This window comes from Symphalangus syndactylus, chromosome X (genome assembly GCF_028878055.3).
Source record: "Symphalangus syndactylus isolate Jambi chromosome X, NHGRI_mSymSyn1-v2.1_pri, whole genome shotgun sequence".
Classification (NCBI taxonomy): domain Eukaryota; kingdom Metazoa; phylum Chordata; class Mammalia; order Primates; family Hylobatidae; genus Symphalangus; species Symphalangus syndactylus.
The window spans coordinates 79,645,618-79,666,576 of NC_072447.2; the positions used below are offsets into that span (position 1 = coordinate 79,645,618).

Consider the following 20,959-nt stretch of genomic DNA (forward strand, 5'->3'; position numbering starts at 1 on the left):
CTCCATCCCACCATGCCTTGCTTTAAGACCCCCCACAAGTGGCCAAATGGACTTAGCTGGGCCGCTTGCTGGCTCATGGGCTAGCTAGCCCAAACCAGAAGTGAGAGCCAGTCCTGGTGGCCTTGCAGACATTCCTCATGAAAGCCTTTCTTCCCAGCTCAGCTCTTATCTGGGAAAAATAAAGGTCCTCAACTCTGGGAGAAGGCCATGCAGGGAACAATAGTTTCTGACTCACTTCATCCATCATTCACATGGCTCAGATAGCCCATTGCTGGGCAGCAATGGGGACGAGTTGGGGGAGGGGGAGGGCACATTATTTTGCATGATTTTGTTCATTGGGCTGCCCCAAAACTACACAGTGGGGAAATGGGTAGCGCCATTCCTGGGTGTGCTATACATAGGCATGAGCCTGGGCATATAATCCAGCCCTTTCTCTGCTCTCTGCCTCTTTGTTTCCTAATTTCTGTCCAGAGGCAGTTGGTTGCTGTTAACTGGTAAACTGAATGGTTTCACTGAACATGGGACAAGATATTGGATTCATTTCAGCAGATATTTTCAAATAAATTATCTCATTGAATCTTCAAAACAATTTTATAAGTTGGAATTATTATTTTCACTTTATAGACGAGGAAACTGAGGCCCAGAGAAGTTAAGCGACTGCCAAGGATGCAGATAGGAAGGTGAAATTGGAGATCATGACTCCTAACTGCAAGTGACCTCAGCTGTACAGTCTGAAGGCTGGCAGTTACAAATTAGTTACAAACGATCCAGGGACTGAACAAAGAAGAAAAAAGGGGAAATGTGAGAGTTAGGCAGCTACCAGTTAGGCAACCTATTCTCCTTGTGCCACCATGAAGAATAAGTTGATCAAGGGTGGAAAAGAAAACTCGGGGCTTCAATTCCAGTATGGAGGGGTCTAGAAGTCTCCAGAGGATAGGAAAGCGGATGGAGATGGAGCCCCCACTCATCTGGCTCTTGCCTGCCCAGGGTGCTACAGCGATGCAGCCACAGCCTGTCGGCTCTGTTCACCTCTTTAAGGTTGATGTCAGCCAAAGGCAGTCCCCAGAGAGGGACCACTTATCCTGAACAATTTATTTTAAATACCACAAAGTTCACCCATTTAAAGTGTACAATTTAATGGTTTTTGTTATATTTAAAGAATTGTGCAATCATCACTACGATCAATTTTAGAAGATTTGCAGCTTCAAACCCCCAAATCAACATTGTACCCTCAAGCTGTGACCCCCCAATCCCTCAGCCTCTCTTACTCCTCCACTCCCCAGTACTAGGCAACGTCTAATCTACTTTTTGTCTCTAGAGATTTAACTACTCTGGACATTTCATATAAACGATATTATATGTCTTCTTTTTAAAATAGCTTCTTTTACTTAACATACGGTTTTTTGAGATTTATCCATGTTGTAAGATGTATCAATATATCGTTCTTTTTTTTTTGTGGAAAGATATTCAATTATAAGGATATGCCACGTTTTGTTTACCCATTCATCAGTTGATAGACCTTTACATTGACAAGTATTTTTGCGGAGCCTAGGAGTGGAATTTCTGGGTCATATGCTAACTCTATGTTTAACCTTTTGAGGAACTGCCAGACTGTTTTCCAAAGTGGCTATACTATCTCTCCACATCCTCTTCAATACTTGTTCTGCAATGTTGTCTTGCTTATAACCATCCCAGTGAGTGCGAAGTGGTATCTCATTATACTTTTAATTTGCATTTCCTTAATGACTCATGATGTTAAACATCTTTTGATGTGTTAGTTGGCACTTTGTATATTTTCTTTGGAGAAATGTCTGTTCAAATCCTTTGCCCATTTGTAATTGGGTGATTTGTCTTTTTATTGTTGAGTTATAATTGTTCTTGATATATTCTGGATACTAGGTCCTTATCAGGTATCTGATTTACAAATATTTTCTCCCATTCTGAGTTGTCCTTTCACTCTCTTGATATTATCTACTAATGCTCAAAAGTTTTTAATTTTTATGAAGTCAAATTTATATCTACTATGTATTTCTTTTGTTGCTTATGCTTTTTACTTCTTTTGTTGCTTGTGCTTTTGGTATTATATCTAAGAAAGCATTGCCAAATCCAAGATCATGATGATTGACTCCTATATTTTCTTCTAAGAAATTAGTTGGTTTAGTTCTTACGTTTTGGTCTTTCATCCATTTCTCTTTTATTAAGGTAGGAATCCAACTTTATCCTTTTGCATGTGGCTATCCAGTTGTCCCAGCACCTTTTGTTGAACAGACTGTTCTTTTCCCATTGAATGGTGTTGACACTGTTGTAGAAAATCAATTTTCTGTAGATGCATGGGTTTATTTCTTGACTGTCCAATTTATTCCATTTGTTTATATGTCTTTCTTTATGCCAGTACCATATGGTTTTGATTACTGTAGCTTTGTAGTATAACTAGAAATCTGGAAGTGTGTGTCTTCCAACTGTGCTCTTCTTTTCTAAGAGTAATTTGTCTATTTGGGATCTGTTGGAAGACCATGTGAATTTTAGAATTGGCTCTTCCAATTATGCACAAAGGGATATTGGGATTTTAATGGGAATTGCATTAAATTTGTAGATTGTTTTCGGTAGTATTGACATCTTAACAATACTAAGTCTTCCAGTCCATGAACTTAGACTGTATTTCCGTTTATTTATTTAGGCTTCTTTAATTTATTTCAGCAGTGTTTTGTAATTTTCAGTGTATGAATCTTGTACCTCCTTGGTTAAACTTATTCATAAGTATTTTATTCTTTTTGATGCTATTGTAAGTGGAATTGTTTTCTTAATGTCATTTTTGATTGTTTATTGATAATGTATAGAAGTACAACTGATTTTAACATATTGATCTTGTACCCTGCAACTTTGCTGAATTCATTTATTAGCTCAATAATTTTTCTAGGATTTTGTATATATAAGGTCATGTCATATGTGAATAGAGATAGTTTTACTATTTCTTTCTTAACTATGTGAATGAATTTTTCCTTCCTTCTGTTCTTCTTTCCTTTCTTCTGTACTTTCTTCCTCCCTTCCTTCCTCCCTCCCTCCCTTCCTTCCTCCCTCCCTCCCTTCCTTCCTCCCTCCCTCCCTTCCTCCCTCCCTCCCTCCCTTCCTCCCTCCCTCCCTTCCTTCCTCCCTCCCTCCCTTCCTTTCTTCCTTCCTTGTTTTTCATTTATTTTATTTTTGCCTGAATGCTCTGTCTAGATGTTCCAATACAGTGTTGAATAGAAGTGTCAAGAGAGGGCATCCTTGTTTTGTTCCTGATTTAAGGAGGAAAGTTTTCAGTCTTTTACCATTGAGTATGATGTTAGCTTTGGGTAGGTTTTTAATATATGCCTCTTACCGTGTTTTTTGTTTGATTTTTGTTTTTGAGACAGAGGCTCACTCTGTTGCCCAGGCTGGAGTGCAGTGCCACGATGATCTCAGCTCACTACAACCTCTGCCTCCTGAGTTCAAGCGATTCTCATGCCTCGGCCTCCCGAGTAGCTGAGATTACAGGCATGCACCACCATGTCCAGCTAATTTTTGTATTTTTAGTAGAGACAAGATTTTGCCATGGTGGCCAGGCTGGTCTCAAACTCCTGGCCTTAAGTGATCTGCCTGCCTCAGCCTTCCAAAATGCTGGGATTACAGGCATGAGCCAGCGTGCCTGGCCTTTTATCCTGTTTTGAAAATTCCCTTGTTTTCCTCATTTGCCGAGTGTTTTATTATGAAAGGTGTGAATTTTGTTTTTTGTTTGTTTTGCTTCATTTTCATTTTCATTTTTATTTTATTAATTTCATATTTCATTTTCACATTAATATGATGTATTTCAGTGATTGATTTTCATATGTTAAACCACCCCTACTTTCCTGGGATAAATCCTAATTGGCCATGGCATATATTCTTTTAATATGCTGCTATTGAGTTCAGCCCGCTAATTTTTTCTTGAGAATTTTTACATTTATATAAGGGATATTGATCTGTAGTTTCTTTTCTTATGATATCTTTGGCTTTGATATCAGGGCAATGCTGCCCTCAGAGAATAAGTTAGGAAGTGTTCCCTCCTCTTCAATATTCTGAAGAGTTTCAGAAGAATTGGTATTAATTCTTCCTTAGATATTTTGTAGAATTCACCAGTGTAGCCATCTGATCTTGGACTTTTCTTTATTGGGAGATTTTTTTATTACTGAATCAATGTCTTTATTTGTTATAGGTCTATTCAGATTTTCTATTTCTTGAGTTCATTTTGATAGTGTGTTTGTTTCTAGGAACTTGGTTCTCTTATAATTTTTTAAAAATTTCTGTAAGGTTGGTAGCAATGTCCCCACCTCCATCTCTTTCCTTTTTTTTTGAGACCAGATCTCACTCTGTCACCCAGGCTAGAGTGCAGTGACACCATGATAGCTCACTGCAGACTCGAACTCTTGGGCTTAGACAGTCTTCTTGCCTCAGTCTTCTGAGTAGCTGGGACTACAGACATGTGCCACTATGCCTGGCTAATTTTTTTTTTATTTAATTTTTTTGTAGAGACCAGGTCTTGCTATGTTGCTGAGGCTGGTCTCTAACTCCTGGCCTCAAGTGATCCTCCTGCCTCAGCCTCCCAAAGCATTGGGATTACAGGCATGAGCCACCATGCCCATCCCCTACTTCCATTTCTGATTTTAGTAACTTGTGTCTTCTCTTTTTTTTTCTTGGTCAGTCTAGCTAGAGGTTTGTCAATTTTGTTAATCTTGTCAAATAACCAACTGTCATGTCATTGATTTCCTCCATTTTTTTCTATTCTCTACTTCATTTACCTCTACTCTTTCTTACTTCCTTCCTTTTGCTAGTTTTGAGTTTAGTTTCCTCTTATTTTTCTGGCGTCTTGAGTTGTAAATTTGATCTTCTCCCTGGTTCTGTCTATCATTGAAAGTGGTAAATTAATCTGTTTATGGTAAGCCCTAGAGCAACAGTTAATATGTAAATAATATAGTAAAATATTTATTTATTTTTATTATTCAAAATAATTTTAAAAATCAAAATGCTATGATAGAAAATATTCACTTAATGCAAGGAAAGCATAAAGGAGGAATAGAGAATAAAAAGCTATGAGACATAAAAACAAAAAATAAAATGGCAAATGTAAACTCAATTCTATCAATAGTAATAATGATATTAAATATACATGAATTAAACAATCCAATCAAGAGGCAGAGATCGTCACACAGGATCCAAAAAACAGTGTAACAGTATAACTACATGCTGTCTCTAGGAGACACTCTTTAAATTCAAAGATACAAACAGATTGAAAGTAAAAGGATGGAAAAAGATATGTCATGCAAACAACAACCTCAAGAAAGGTGGAATGGACCAGGTGCAGTGGCTCACACTTGCAATTCCAGCACTTTGGGAGGCCGAGGTGGGAGGATCACTTGAAACCAGGAGTTTGAGACCAACCTGGGCAACATGGGGAGACCCCAGCTCTACAAAAAATAAAAAAATAGCCAGGCATGGTTGCACACTCCTATAGTCCAAGCTATTTGGGAGGCTGAGGTAGGAGGATCACTTGAGCCCAGAAGGTTGAGGCTGCAGTGAGCCATGATCATGCCACTGCACTCTAGCCTGGGAAACAGAGTGAGACCTTGTCTCTAAAAAGAAAGAGAAAGGTGGAGTGGCTATATATATATTATTATTATTATTATACTTTAAGTTCTGGGTTACATGTGCAGAACATGCAGTTTTGTTACATAGGTATACACGTGCCATGGTGGTTTGCTGCACCCATCAACCCATCACCTACATTAGGTATTTCTCCTAATATTATCCCTTCCCTAGCCCCCCACCCCCAACAGGCCCCAGTGTGTGATGTTCCCCTCCCTGTGTCCATGTGTTCTCATTGTTCAACTCCCACTTATGAGTGAGAACATGCAGTGTTTGGTTTTCTGTCCTTGTGATAGTTTGCTGAGAATGATGCTTTCCAGCTTCATCCATGTCCCTGCAAAGACATGAACTCATCCTTTTTATGGCTGCATAGTATTCCATGGTGTATATGTGCCACATTTTCTTAAAACCCAAAATCCTGTGTTTTGACAGGGCTCTCTTTGACTGAACACAGCCAGCTGTTAAACCCCACTAACTGCTGGCTGATTGTTCTATTGTTTTCAAAAATCCTAAGGGCCTAAATTGCTCCAAAAACTGGTTCAATCAAATTCTGGCACCTTTGAAGCATAGTTCCCTAGATCAGTATTTGAGATTTGTTCTGATACCAGGAGGGCTCTTCTCAGCTGTCTATTCTCTGTTTCTCTCCAGTGAACTAGCCAGCTTACAGTTAAGCCTGTATCTCCAATGAATCTATTATTCTCCTACCAATTGCCTTTTGCCACAGTCTCCACTGTTTTTGAGAACATCTCCAAACTCTTACATCTTTCATTCTCTTGATGGTGTCTTTCACAGAACAGAATTTTTAATTTTAATGAGTCCAGTTTATTAACTATTTTTTTCACGGATTGTGCCTTTGGTGTTGTATCTAAAAAGTCATTGCAATGTAAGTTCATAAATTTTAACAAATGTACCACTCTGGTGCAGGATGTTGATAGTGGAGGAGATTGGTTGCGTGTATATGGAGACAGGGAGTGTAGAAGGTATATGGAGACTCTGTACTTTCTACTCAATTTTTCTATGAACCTAAAACTGCTCTAAAAATAAATTTTACTAATTTAAGAAAAGTTTAAATCCCTAGATGAAGATAAGGTGTCAAAATTACAAATAGACTAATAATCAAAGTTTTCAAAAAGCCATCACCTTACACGAGGTGATTTACATGTTCTCTCTTGTGTTATTGTCTGGGAGTTTTATAGTTTTGCATTTTACATTTAGGTCTGTGACCCATTTTGAGTTAACTTTTGTAAAGAGTATAAAGTCAATGTCTAGATCTATTTCTTTTGCACGTGGATGTCCACTTGCTCTGCAATATTTGTTGAAAAGACTATTTTTGCTCCATTGTTTTACCTTTGCTATTTTGTCAAAGATCTATTGAGTATATGAAAGTATATTTCTGTGCCTTTTATTCTGTTCCATTGATCTACTTGTCTGTTCATTTACCAATAACACACTGTTTTGATTCCTGCAGCTTTATAGTAAGTCTCAAGATTGGGCAGTGTGAGTCCTTCAACTGTTCTTCTCCTTCAATATTGAGGTGGTTATTCCATGTCTTTTACCTCTCCATATAAATTTTAGAATCAGTTTGTTGATATCCACAAAATAACTTGCTGGGATTTTGATTGGAATTGTATGAATCCACAGATCAAGTTGGGAAGAACTGACATCTTGACAATGTTGAATTTTACTATTCATGAACATGGACTATCCCCCCATTTATTTAGTTATTTGATTTCCTTCATCACAGTTTTGTAGTTTTCCTCACACAGATCTTGTACAGATGATATTAGATTTATACCAAAATATTTCATTTTTTGTGAATGCTAATATAAACAGTAATTTTTTAAAATAACACTTTATTGATGTATGATTGACATACAAAAAGCTGTAAATATTTAATATACATAACTTGATGAGTTTGAGATAAATATACACCAAACATATGGAATGCTTCACAAATTTGCATGTCATCCTTACACAGAGGCCATGCTAATCTTCTTTGTATTGTTTCAATTTTAGTGTATGTGCTACTGAAGCAAACATAATACTAATGAGTTTTTAGTTTCAAATTCCACTTGTTCGTTGCTGGTATATAGCACCACAATTGACTTGGTATATTAACCTTGTGTCTTGCAACCTTGTATAATTGCTTATTAGTTTTAGGAGTTTATTTACTGATTCTTTCAGATTTTCTACATAGATGATCGTGTCATCTGTGAACACAGACAGTTTTATTTCTTCCTTCCCAATCTATTTACCTTTTATTTCTCATTGCATTACCTAGGCCTTCCAGTAAAATGTTGAGAAGCAAGTGGTGAGAGGGGACATCCTTGCCTTGTTCTTTGGGAAAGTTTCAAGTTTCTCACCATTAAGTATGATGTTAGCCATAGGTTTTGTGTAGATGCTCTTTATAAAGTTGAGGATATCCTTTCTATTTCTAGTTTGCTAAGAGTTTTTATCATGAATGAGTGCTGACATTTTTGCCAAAAGCTTTTTCTGCATCTATAGATACAATCGTTATTTTTCTTTACTAGCCTATTGATGTGATTGATTACATTATTTGATTCTTGAATCTTGAACCAGCCTTTCATACCTGGGGTAAATCCCACTTGGTTGTGATGTATAATTATTTTTATACATTGCTGGATTCAATTTGCTAATATTTTGTTGAGGATTTTTGCATCTATATTTATGAGAAATATTGGTCTGTGGTTTTCTTTTCTCGTTATGACTTCATCTGATTTTGGTCTTTGGGTAATGCTGGCTTCACAGAATGAGTTAGGAAGTGTTCCTTCTGCTTCTATCTTCTAAGCCAGATTGTAGAGAACTGGTATAAATTTTCCTTAAATGTTTGACAGATTTCACCGGTGAACTCATCTGAACTTGGTGCTTTCTGTTTTGAAAGGTTATTAATTACTGATTTAATTTCTTTAATAGATATATGCCTATTCAGATTATCAATTTCTTTTTGTGTAAGCTTTGGCAGACTGTGTCGTTCAAGGAATTGGTTCATTTCATCTAGTCTATTGAATTTGTGGGCATAGAGTTTTTCTTTGTATTCTTTTATTATTCTTTTGGTGTCCGTGGAATTTGTACTGATGTTCCCCCCTCTTTCATTTGTAATATTAGTCATTTGTGTTCTCTCTTTTTTTCTTAGCCTAGCTAGAGGCTTATTGATTTTATTGATCTTTTAAAAGAAGCAGCTTTTGGTTTTGTTGATTTTTCTCCAATGATTTTCTGCTTTTGGTTTCATTGATTTCTGCCCTAATTTTTATTTCTTTTCTTCTGCTTACTTTGGGTTTAGTTTGCTTTTTCTTCTATTTTCCAAAGGTGGAAGCTTAGGTTTTTCTTCTTTTCTAATATATACATTCTTCTTTTCTAATATGTACATGCTATAAATTTCCTTCTAAGCACTGCTTTTGCTGCATCCCTCAAATTTTGATATATTTTCATTTTCATTTAGTTCAATATATTTTGTATTTCTCTTGAGATTTTTTCTTTGATCCATGTGTTATTGAGAAATATATTATTTAATCTCCAAGTATTTCAGGATTTTCTAGATGTCTTTCTGTTATTCATTTCTATTTCAATTCCATTGTAGTCTGAGAGCAGACGTTATATGATTGCTAGTCCTTTAAACTTGTAAAAGTGTGTCTTATGGCCCATAAAAAAGTATTAACTGTTGTCAGATTTATCCTCACTGAGCATCCAACAATTCATCAATTACAATTCAGGTTTTCCTGATTCAGTACTGATTTCTGTTCATGAGTTTCTCTTCCCATGAGTTGTGATTCTCTGTGTTCATCTGTCTGTCTCTAATTTTGAGGGCAGAGGTTTGCCCTGTGACCTCATTTCTCTGATTAATCTAAGAAGAGGTATTGATTTTTCAGTGTGTTCAGCTTTTTACCTGTTATGATGGAGTAGCGACTTCTAAGCTGCGTGCATGTTAACCGGAAGTCAATCTTTTTTTTTTTTTTTTTTAAGAGACAGGGTCTCTGCCCCATTGCCCAGGCTGGAGTGCAGTGGTACAATCATAGCTCATTGTAACCTCATATTCTTGGGCTCAAGCAATGCTCCTGCCTCAGCCTCCCTAGTATCTGGGACCACAGGCACACACCACCATGCCTCGCTAATTTATTTAATTTTTTGTAAAGATGGGGGTCTTGCTATGTTGCACAGGCTGGTCTCGAACTCCTGGCCTCAAGCAGTCCTCCTACCTTGGCCTCCCAAAGTGCTGGGATGATAAAGAGCAGTGGCATGAGCCACTGCTCTTCACACTGTCATGCTTGAAGTGGAACCTGCCACTTCATTTCATACTGTTGAATAATATTCCATTCCATCTTTTAGCTATACCACATTTTATTTATCCATTTACTAGTTGATACACATTTGTGCTGTTTCTACTTTTTGGATATTATGAATAATGCTGCAATAAATATTTACATAATGTGAGCTCTTTCTGCCCTTTTTTGTATGGCATCCTTTTATGCACAAAAATTTTTCACCTTGATTAAGTTTAACTTGTCAATCTTTTTTTTGCTAGTGTTTTTGGTGTCATATGTAGGAAATCATTGCCTAACCCAGTATCATGAAGATTTTCTTCCATGTTTTATTTTAAGAGTTTTATAGTTTTAGCTTTTACATTTAGTCTATAATCTTCTTTAATTTTTGTGTATAATCTCAGATAGAGGTCCTACTACTTTATTCCTTTGCATGTGGCTATCCAGTTGTTCAGAATTATTTGTTAAAAAGACTTTTCTTTCCCCATTTAATTATCTTGATATCTTTGTCAAAAATCAATTGACCATAATTTTAGGGTTTCTTTATCATCTCTCTCTTATTCAGTTGAACTAAATATCTAGTCTTTTGCTAGCACCATGCAGTCTTGATTACTGTAGCTTTGTTGTAAGTTTTGATATTGGAAAGTATAAATCCCCCAAGTTTGCTGTTCTTTTTCAAGAACGTTTTGGCTATTCTGAGCCCCTTTCATTTCCATATGGATTGTAGGATCAGCTTGTCAACTTCTGCGAAAAAAGATAGCTGGGATTTTCATAGGGATTGTGTTGAATCTGTAGATAAATTTGGGCCATGTAGCTATCTTAACAATATTAAATTTTCTGATATATGAACATGAGATGTCTTCCCATTTATTTATATCTTTTAAGATTTTTTTCAACCATGTTTTCTAGTTTTCGAAGTAAGAAATTTTTACTTCTTTTGTTAAATTTATCCCTACCTTTTTTTTTATGCTTTTGTAAGTTGAATGGTTTTCTTTTTTTCTTTTTTTTCTTTTTTTTTTTTTTAGACAGTCTCGCTCTGTTGCCCAGGCTGGAGTGCAATGGTGCAATCTTGGCTCACTGCAACCTCCACCGCCTGAGTTCAAGCGATTCTCCTGCTTCAGCCTCCCCAGTAGCTGGGATTACAGGCACCCACCACTGCGCCTGGCTAATTTTTGTATTTTTAGTAGAGACGGGGTTTCCCCATGTTGGCCAGGCTGGTTTCGAACTCCTGACCTCAGGTGATCCACTCGCTTCAGCCTCTCAAAGTGTTGGGATTACAGGCGTGAGCCATCGCGCCCAGCCAAATGGTTTTCTTAATTTCATTTAGCAAACTTGTTGAATTTGTTTATTAGTTCTCATAGATTTTTAGTGGTTTCCTTAGGATTTTCTATATACAAGATCATATTATCTACAAATAGAGATAGTTTTACTTCTTCCTTTTTAATCTGTATGCCTTTTGTTTCTTTTTCTTTTTAAACTAATTGCTTTAGCTAGAACCTCCATTACAATGTTGAACAGAGGTAGTGAGAACAAACACCCTTGTCTTAGGGAAAAGCTTTCTGTTTTTCACCGTTAAGTATGGTATTGGCTGTGGGTTTTTCGTAGATGCATTTATCAGGTTGGGATGTTTCCTTCTATTTCTAGTATGTTGAGTGTTTTTATCATAAACAGGTGTTAGATTTTGTCAGATAGTTTTCTGCGTCTGTTGAAATCAGCATGTGGTTTTGGCCCTTTATTCTAATGATTTTTAATTCATTTTCAGATGTTAAACCAGCTTAAAATTCCTGGGATAAATCTCTTTTGTTCATGTATAATCTTTTTTATATATTGCTATGTTTGATCTGCTAGTATTTTGTTGAGGACTTTGCATCTATATTTATAAGGCCTGTAGGTTTCTTTTCTTGTGATGTCCTTTTCTGGCTTTGGTATCAGAATAATGCTGGCCTCATAGAATGAGTCTGGAAATGTTTGTTTCTTCTCTGTTTTTGGAAGAGTTTGTGAATTTTTCTTTAAATGTTTTGTAGAATTCATCAGTAAAGCCATCTGGGCCTGGACTTTTTTGTGGGAAGTTTTAAAATTATTAATTCAGTCTCTTTGTTCGTTATAAGTCTATTCAGATTTTCTATTTCTTCTTGAGTCAGTTGCTGGAAGCTGTTCTTTCTAGTAATTTGTCTATTTTATCTAAGTTACCGAATTTGTTGCCATATAGTTGTTCATAGTATTTGTTTATTTCTCTTTTTATTTCTCTAAGGTCCGGAGTAATGAGTCTTTTCTAGTTTTCTTTTGGTCAGTCTAGTTAAAGATTTGTCAAGTTTGTTCTTTCTTTTTTAAATAACCAAATTTGGTTTCGTTAATTTTCTCTACTTATCTAATATTTATTTCATTTATTTCCTCTTTTATTATTTCCTTCCTTCTTCTTGCTTTGAATTTAGTTTGCTTTTCTTTCACTGGTTCCTTAAGCCATTTTTGCTTTTTGAATTTTCTCTTGTAAAGAGTATCACTCTGTCACCCAGGCTGGAGTGCAGTGGTGCAGTCATTGCTATCTGCAGCCTCCAACTCCTGGGCTCAAGTAATCCTCCTGCCTCAGCCTCCCGAGTAGTTAGGACTACAGGTGTGTGCCACCATGCTGGGTTAATTTTTTAATTTTTTGTAGAGACACGGTCTTGCTATGTTGCCCAGCCTGGTCTCAAACTCCTGGCCTGAAGTGATCTTCCTGCTTCAGCCTCAGTTTTGCTTTTTGTTTTCTATATGTTTCACATCTTTTTTTTTTAACCTCTGTTCCTCTTTTACTGCCTTGTTTTGCATTAAGTATTTTCTAGTGTAGCATTTTAATTCATTTAATTATTTTTTAACTTTTTAAAAAAGTTTTTTTCTTAATTGTTGTCCTAAGGTTTATGATATACACTTTAACTTGTCAGAATCTACTTCAGATTTGTAGTAAGTTAATTCCAGTGAGATACAGAAACTTTATTTTTATATAGCTCCCTTCCCCATTTTTGTGCTATTGTTATTATATATATTATGTCCATATGTGTTACAAATCTAACAACACTTGGTTACAATTATTACTTTAGGTAATCTTATGTCTTTTAAAGAAGCTAACAGAAGAAAAGAGAGTATGGATATATTTATAGAGTTTAAAAAATACTAACCTTCTTAATTACCATTGCTGGTTCTCTTCATTTGTTCCTGTGGATTTGAGTTACCATCTAGTGTCATTTCCTTATTCCAGTGCAGCTTTGTTCCCAACAATCTCCTTTACCCTATTGTTGTCAAATATATTATATTTTAAGTTTACAGTTTTGCTCCATGTTCAACAAGAACTATTAGTTTAGTTTTCTCTCCAGTCATTCCTGAGAGGGCCTAGTCTTAGGCATACGTACAGTCTTTCAGACCTCCAAGGATGAGTGTGATTTAATTTTAAGCCTGGCTGCCTAGGAGTGGCCCCTGGTTTAAAGTAGTTTATTGTTCAGTCAGTGATTTGTCACAGGTTGTGAGCCAGTAAGGCTTGTGTCCTTTGTTGCTTGAATTGTGTGTGGCTTGAGGAATGTTTTGCAGTCTGTCCCACGTCCTGCCTTGATTGCTCCTGAAGTAGGTGCAGCCTAGTGCATGTGCACAGCCTTTCAAGTCCATAGGGATGAGTGTGATCCCATGAGGTGTCTTCTTAGCTGTTTCTTTCCGTGGTTTTCTCTGGCAACCTTCTGGCTGGTCTGCCATTTTTCTTGTTGCTACTAGTTTCATGAAGCTACCAGCCCTGTCTTAACTGCTTGCCATGAAGATCTCCATTGTTTTCGACAGTGCCCTTAGGCATGAACTTCTCCATGCTTTGTTCTAAATAACCAGTCCCCTTAGGACAGAACTGTGGAGCTCTCCATCCTTATGGCTTGCCTTCAGGGTCTGCCCCTGGTAGAACCTCTAAGCCACTGCACTGGAGCTGGGGATGGGGAGAGTTCCTGGTTCTCCTGGAGTGACACCCCTTACTCTAAGAGTGGGCACTGGAGAGGTGGGGAGGGGATAGGAGTCCCTGGTCTTCTCAGCTTGCCTCTCTCATTATGGAGCTTGCATCCTATTAGCCAGCTGCGATAGGATGATTGAGGCCTAGCATTCTTGGCCCGTTGTGCCTGGGGTAAAGATTCTGCCCTACAAGCTGGGACTGGGTGGGAGAAGGAAGCCCAGTCCTCTTGGCCACTTTCACCCAGAATAGAACTTCTGCTATACTGAGCTGGGGGAGATGAGACATGCTCCTGGAGTGAAGCTGAAAACCACAGGCTTGGAGCTGGGGGAATAAAGAACCTTGCTTTCTTGGCCACACCCATCCAGAACAGTTCTTCTGTAACATAGGGCTTGTGAGGGGCAGAACTGGAGCAGGTCATGGCTCAAATGTCACAGACTCTACCTGTTCTTACCAATATTTAGTAGATTTTCTTGAATAAATGTTTCTCCACTTACTGTGTGCTCTGAGGAAAATTTCCAGAGACTTTAAATGGTTATTTAAAAAACTTTCACCAGTGAAATGATTGTTTCACTGAGGAAAAGCATCTACTTCCAACACAGTCATTCTGTAAGTCCTGTCCCCTTACTGAAAATTGTGACTGGAAAAAAATTTTTTGGTGTGGACTTCTCTACATATCGTCTCTACTAGAACTCAATTAAGCCCAAACTCAAGATTTTATTCAGGAGGAAAGAAAGCATATAGAACAGTGAAATGGTGTTACAATGTGAGACTTACTTTGAAAAAAATAGTTTCAGACTTATCACATAAATGTTGACGTTTTGCAAAGTAGCTATTCTCCAGAATAAGGCATTAATCAGAAGAGGAAACAGTAGTAATTATGTGTAAAACATTCTGATCCCCAGAGCAGCAGAAATAATCTCATCCCTGGGAACCCTTGTGGGTTAAGTAGGGCCTTCTCTGCTGTTGCTCCAGCTATGGTTTTGATATTTCTTTTTAATTTTTTATAGAGAAAAACTATCGTCAGTAAATATTGGCAAGAGCATACAAAATAGCCCCTCATCCGGTCTCTAGAAACATACAGGCTGGGTCCACAAATGCAGAAAAGCAGATTGTGACATTGCTGTGACTTTGAACCACTTTAGTGATCCCTTCCATGCTGACTGTTGGCAAAAGCTCATTTTCCTTCTCTCTGCCTTGCTTTCTCCCTCCCTGAACAATAGCAAGGCTGTGAAACTCCTACCTTAATGGAAAGTGTGACAGTGCTGTGCCACTGGGAAAGACAGCTCCTTTGGATTTGATACCCTCTCCTCAATTGTATCTCTTCTTAGCCTGCTCATCCCCACCAGTTTATCAATGGAATAGTCAATTTTAAAGAAGTATGGGATTCCAAAGAGAAGATTCAGCCATGGCAGCTCTCAATTCTCTTCCCCCTTGTTCAGCCTGTTTGTGTCTTGTTTGTGGACATCCACTGCTCCTTTGTGCCTAAAGCTGGCAGCCTCATATGCTGGCTGCAGGACTACTGGGCTGGAGAGGCAGATACCAACCCATCTGTGCCCTGACGACACTCCGCTATTTGCCTTTGCAAAAGAAGTTCACACCGAGGAGTGGCTGCTGGAGACCATTACCACCACAGTGGTGACCTGGCCTTTCAGTTTCTTACCCTGAACTCCTCTGATTTACTCTCTCCATCATTCATACACCCATTTTTATCAAGATACCAATCTTTAATTCTCTGTTGGGAGCACCACCTCTCTCCTCCCACAGCTTCCCAGCACACCTGCAGTATGGTCTCTTGGCTTTTGCCCAAACATTGGATTTTAGACACTGCTTCTCCACACCCCACACTTGTCTCTCTGTCTCTCTCTTGCTCTCCCCTCTCTCCCCATCAGTAAATGCTTTCAATTGCTTCTCTAAAAAGCCTATACCCCGTGATACACTCCTTTCCTTGACCTTAGACCCTTCTTATTATGCCAGTTATTATCTCCAGGCCCATTCCCTGCACCTTCCCCTGGCTGTTTTCTCTCCTCCTCCTCTTGGCTCTGAGCTTGCTTTCTTTGTAGTGATGGTACTTTTTTCCTCTCCCAAACTAGCTCCTTCCCCATCACCATTCCTCCCAGCATCCTGGTTTGCAGCAGTCAGGTGAAAGAGAGAAGCAGGTCCCAGAGGGTCTTGGGGCATGTCCCTCTCTGTCTCAGGGAGAAAGCTGCTGCTGGCCCTACCACTAGTATCCTGTGAGAATAGCAGCCCAGTGCTGCCAGAACCTATAGGTCTTCAAGAGAAGATAGAAACTCCAGATTTTAATGTAAACTGTCCCACTTTTAAATGTTGAAAACTATTCTTTTTTTCCCCAAGAACCTGGGGAAAGTAGCAAAATCCCCCACATCTCTGGGCTAGATTTAACTCCCCTATCTCCCACATTAACTCAGTTGCCCAGTTCTGGAAAGCTGCCTGCTAAGGACACATCCTCCATTTCACTGGCCCACTGTGGTCTCTGCCTTTAAGCCTTGTCACCTGGATGACTATAATGGCCACCTAACTGGTCTCTCTGCTTCATGCCCCTCCCCACCCAGTCTATTGTGTACAACATAATTGCCTCAAAATAACAGAGTCTTGTGGTGAAGGGCTTGTACTCTGGGATCTGGCTGTGTAGATTTAGTCTCAGGTGCCATTTATAAGCTAGGTAATCTTGGGCAAGTGAGTTCACCTTTCTGAATCTCTGTTTCCTTATCTGCAAAATAGGAAAAATAGTTATACCTCCTCATAGGCCTGTTGTGAGGACTTAGTAAGCCTGTTGTGAGGACTTAGTAAAGAACCATGCCTAACCTGGAATAAGTACTCAATAAATGTTAAACACAATTGTGTCATCCCCTGTTGCAAAGACCTCCAAAGGCTCCATTGCCTCTTAAATACAGTTTAGCCACTTTGTCTAGACATTCAAGACCCTCTTGATCTGGCTTCAGCCACACTAGGCTCCTGTCTTACTCATTTTTTTCTCCCCTGCAGTGCTATATGTTCTCACTACCTCTACACTTTCATCCCCCGCAGTAACCTGTGAGGCAGCTGCTATGATTATCCTCATTTCACAGATGAGCAAACTGAGGCTAAGTGTCCTGCCCAAGGCCTCCTGACCTGGAAGTGGAGGAAGCAGGATTTGACTCCAGATCTGTCTGACTAAAGCCTGTTGTCTTTCCACTAGAGAGGGAAAAACACACGGGGACAGGAAGACATGAGAGAGACTTGCGATTCACTTCTCCCTAGGGAAAACCACAGAGCATTGTTTTTTCTCCATGAGAAACCAATCTGAAAGAGTGGTGTAACCGTGTGAGAATGATGCGGGGTGGGTTGGGGCCAGGATATGCTGATGCTTGTGAAAACTGCTGAAGTCAACACAAGGGACTTTTAAAACTAGATTTAGAACAAGTTGCAAAGCAAGAAAGGATTGGCCAGCTGCTTTGGGGCCAACAGGGTAATATTATGGTTTGGCTCCTTTTGTAACAGGTGTGGTTAAGCCCTCCCTTAAAGGCTTTGGCAAGATGAGGTTAGCATAGCAGTTAGGTGCCCCAGATGGAGAAACAGAATTCCCAGGTTCAAATCTCCATTTTGCCACTTAAATCTGTGTAACCTTGGAAACGTTATGTCTTGTTTTCTCATCTGTAAAGTGGCGGATAATAATACCTACCTCACAGGGTTGTTGTGATGATTAAATAAAATAGTACACGAAAGCTCTCAGAACATTGCCTCACACACAGTAAGTTATTTTATAAACAGTAGCTAGTATTTGTCCTTCATGAATATATGTGCTCAAACTTGGTGGCAATCTCTTTCTCTTTTTTTTTTTTTTTTTAACAGCACTTCACTTTGTCATTTAGGCTGCAGAGCAGTGGCACAATCTTGACTTACTGCAGTCTCAACCTCCTGGGCTCAAGTGATCCTCCCACCTCAGCCCCCCAGTAGCTGGGACTACAGGTGTGTGCCACCATGCCCAGCTAATTTTTGGTAGAGACAGGGTTTCGTCATGTTGCTTAGCCTGGTCTCAAATTCACGAGCTCAAGCGATCCACCCTCCTCGGCCTCCCAAAGTGCGAGGATTACAGGCATGAGCCACCGAGCCTGTCCAGTCTCTCTTCTTTCTTGATCTGTTCCAAAAACCAAGACCACAGTCCTAATCATGGCCACACCTTCTATTTGTAGACATTTAGAAACTTTCCAAAGTGCTCCAGACACCTCATTAGGAGGATGGTGGAAAGTTTCTGAAATCTTAAACAACTTTCTAGAAGGAGGTGACCATACTCTTTTATCTCATCTCCCTTATTACATACTGCTTGCATTTGTACAGCCCACTAGTATAAGTGCACAGACTCTGGAGAGGGAGGGCCTGGGTTCAGATTCCATCCTTGCTACTTACTCTCTGTGTGGCCATGGGAAGTTACCTAACCTCCCTTGACCTCAATTGTCTCATGTGTAAAAAAAAGAGGTAAGAATAATAACTCTATCATGGGGTTGTTATGAGGATTAAACAAATTAATTCATCTAAAGTGCTTAGCGCAGTACCTGTCACGTAAGAAGCCTTAATCAAAGTAGCTGTTCTCATTACTGTTAGAAAATAAACTAAGAAATCACTAGACATCCCTTAAACTTCTCTTTTAGGTTTTCCTTTACTAGCTAGTTCTCACATCTCCTTGCATTCTCAGCCCCTGAATAGAGCACTCGCCTTTATAAGCGAATCTTGGACTGCTGTCATATCCCTCCCTTGGCCCTGCCAACCCCTGCCCTTGGGTGGTGCTTTATACCCAACTGCAGCCATAAGGCTCTCATTTTGTGCCAGGACTCTGCACAGAACAGCTTCTGAGGTAATCCTCCATAGACTGTCATGCCCAAAAAACCACTCGCTATAGGTCCTTAACCTCATTCTGCATAGGACTAGAAGAAAGAGGTTTCCCAGCCAGACACACTTTATTCAGTCATGGAGGAGTGGAATGGCACCCCTGCATCAGATCAGAAGCTGTTGGCACATTCAGTACTACTATTCAAGCTACTGCTTATATTTCTGTTAGGCTGGCCCTGGCCCTGGCATCATTTAGCCTATCTTGGGCTCACATCTTTTTTTTTTTTTTTTTTTTGAGATGAAATCTGCTATATCTGTTGCCCCTCATTTTACTACAGAAACTTGTCAAGGTTTTTTTTTTTAATTATACTGTAAGTTCTAGGGTACATGTGCACAATGTGCAGGTTTGTTACACATGTATACATGTGCCATGTTGGTGTGCTGCACCCATTAGCTCGTCATTTACATTAGGTATATCTCCTAATGCTATCCCTCCACCCTCCCCCCACCCCACAACAGGCCCCGGTGTGTGATGTTCCCCTTCCTGTGTCCAAGTATTCTCATTATTCAATTCCCACCTATCAGTGAGAACATGCGGTGTTTGGTTTTTTGTCCTTGTGATAGTTTGCTGAGAATGATGGTTTCCAGCTTCATCCATGTCCCTACAAAGGAAATGAACTCATCCTTTTTATGGCTGTATAGTATTCCATGGTGTATATGTGCCACATTTTCTTAATCCAGTTGATCATTGATGGACATTTGGGTTGGTTCCAAGTCTTTGCTATTGTGAATAGTGCCTCAATAAACGTACGTGTGCATGTGTTTTTATAGCAGCATGATTTATAATCCTTTGGGTATATACCCAGTAATGGGATGGCTGGGTCAAATGGTATTTCTAGTTCTAGATCCTTGAGGAATCACCACACTGTCTTCCACAATGGTTGAACTAGTTTACAGTCCCACCACCAGTGTAAAAGTGTTCCTGTTTCTCCACATCCTCTCCAGCACCTGTTGTTTCCTGACTTTTTAATGATGGCCATTCTAACTGGTGTGAGATGGTGTCTCACTGTGGTTTTGATTTGCATTTCTCTGATGGCCAGTGATGATGAGCATTTTTTCACATGTCTGTTGGCTGCATAAATGTCTTCTTTTGAGAAGTGTGTGTTCATATCCTTCACCCACTTTTTGATGGGGTTGTTTTTTTCTTGTAAATTTGTTTAAGTTCTTTGTAGATTCTGGATATTAGCCCTTTGTCAGATAAGTAGATTGCAAAAATTTTTTCCCATTCTGTAGGTTGCCTGTTCACTCTGATGGTATTTTCTTTTGCTGTGCAGAAGCTCTTTAGTTGAATTAGATCCCATTTGTCAATTTTGGCTTTTGTTGCCATTGCTTTTGGTGTTTTAGACATGAAGTCCTTGCCCATGCCTATATACTGAATGGTATTGCCTAGGTTTTCTTCTAGGGTTTTTATGGTTTTAGGTCTAACATTTAAGTCTTTAATCCATCTTGAATTAATTTTTGTATAAGGCATAAGGAAGGGATCCAGTTTCAGCTTTCTACATATGGCTAGCCAGTTTTCCCAGCACCATTTGTTAAATAGAGACTCCTTTCCCCATTTCTTGTTTTTGTCAGGTTTGTCAAAGATCAGATGGTTGTAGATGTGTGGTATTATTTCTGAGGGCTCTGTTCTGTTCCATTGGTCTATATCTCTGTTTTGGTACCAGTACCGTGCTGTTTTGGTTACTGTAGCCTTGAAGTATAGTTTGAAGTCAGGTAGCATGATGCCTCCAGCTTTGTTCTTTTAGCTTAGGATTGACTTGGCAATGCAGGCTCTTTTTTGGTTCCACCTGAACTTTAAAGTAGTTTTTTCCAATTCTGTGAAGAAAGTCATTGGTAGCTTGATGGGGATGGCATTGAATCTGTAAATTACCTTGGGCAGTATGGCCATTTTCATGATATTGATTCTTCCTACCCATGAGCATGGAATGTTCTTCCATTTGTTTGTGTCCTCTTTTATTTTGTTGTTGGGCTCACATCTTGCCCAACATCAGCTGTTGTCAACAACACCTGTGCTCATCTAATCATTTAGCTCAGATGTCTCAAGCACTTTTTACATGCCAAACAGTGTGTGTGTGTGTGTGGTGTATGTGTGTGTGTGTGTAGTGTGTGTACATATGTGCATAAGGATAAGTTGAAAGAGTCAATGAACAGAATGAAGCCTACTTTCAATCCAGTGCAGCACTGTAAGTCTGGGCTTTGGAGACAG

General features: G+C 39.0%; 1 protein-coding gene and 1 non-coding gene across 3 annotated transcripts in view; one reads left to right on the top strand and one right to left on the bottom strand.

Annotated features, from left to right (window-relative positions):
- NHSL2 (NHS like 2) overlaps nt 1-20,959 on the top strand; it is a 255,288-nt gene that overhangs the window by 53,664 nt on the left and 180,665 nt on the right. The window lies entirely within an intron of this gene.
- Nucleotides 7,571-7,673, bottom strand: LOC129476515 (U6 spliceosomal RNA). Its single transcript, XR_008654956.1, has one exon. It is a non-coding gene; the product is annotated as a U6 spliceosomal RNA (small nuclear RNA).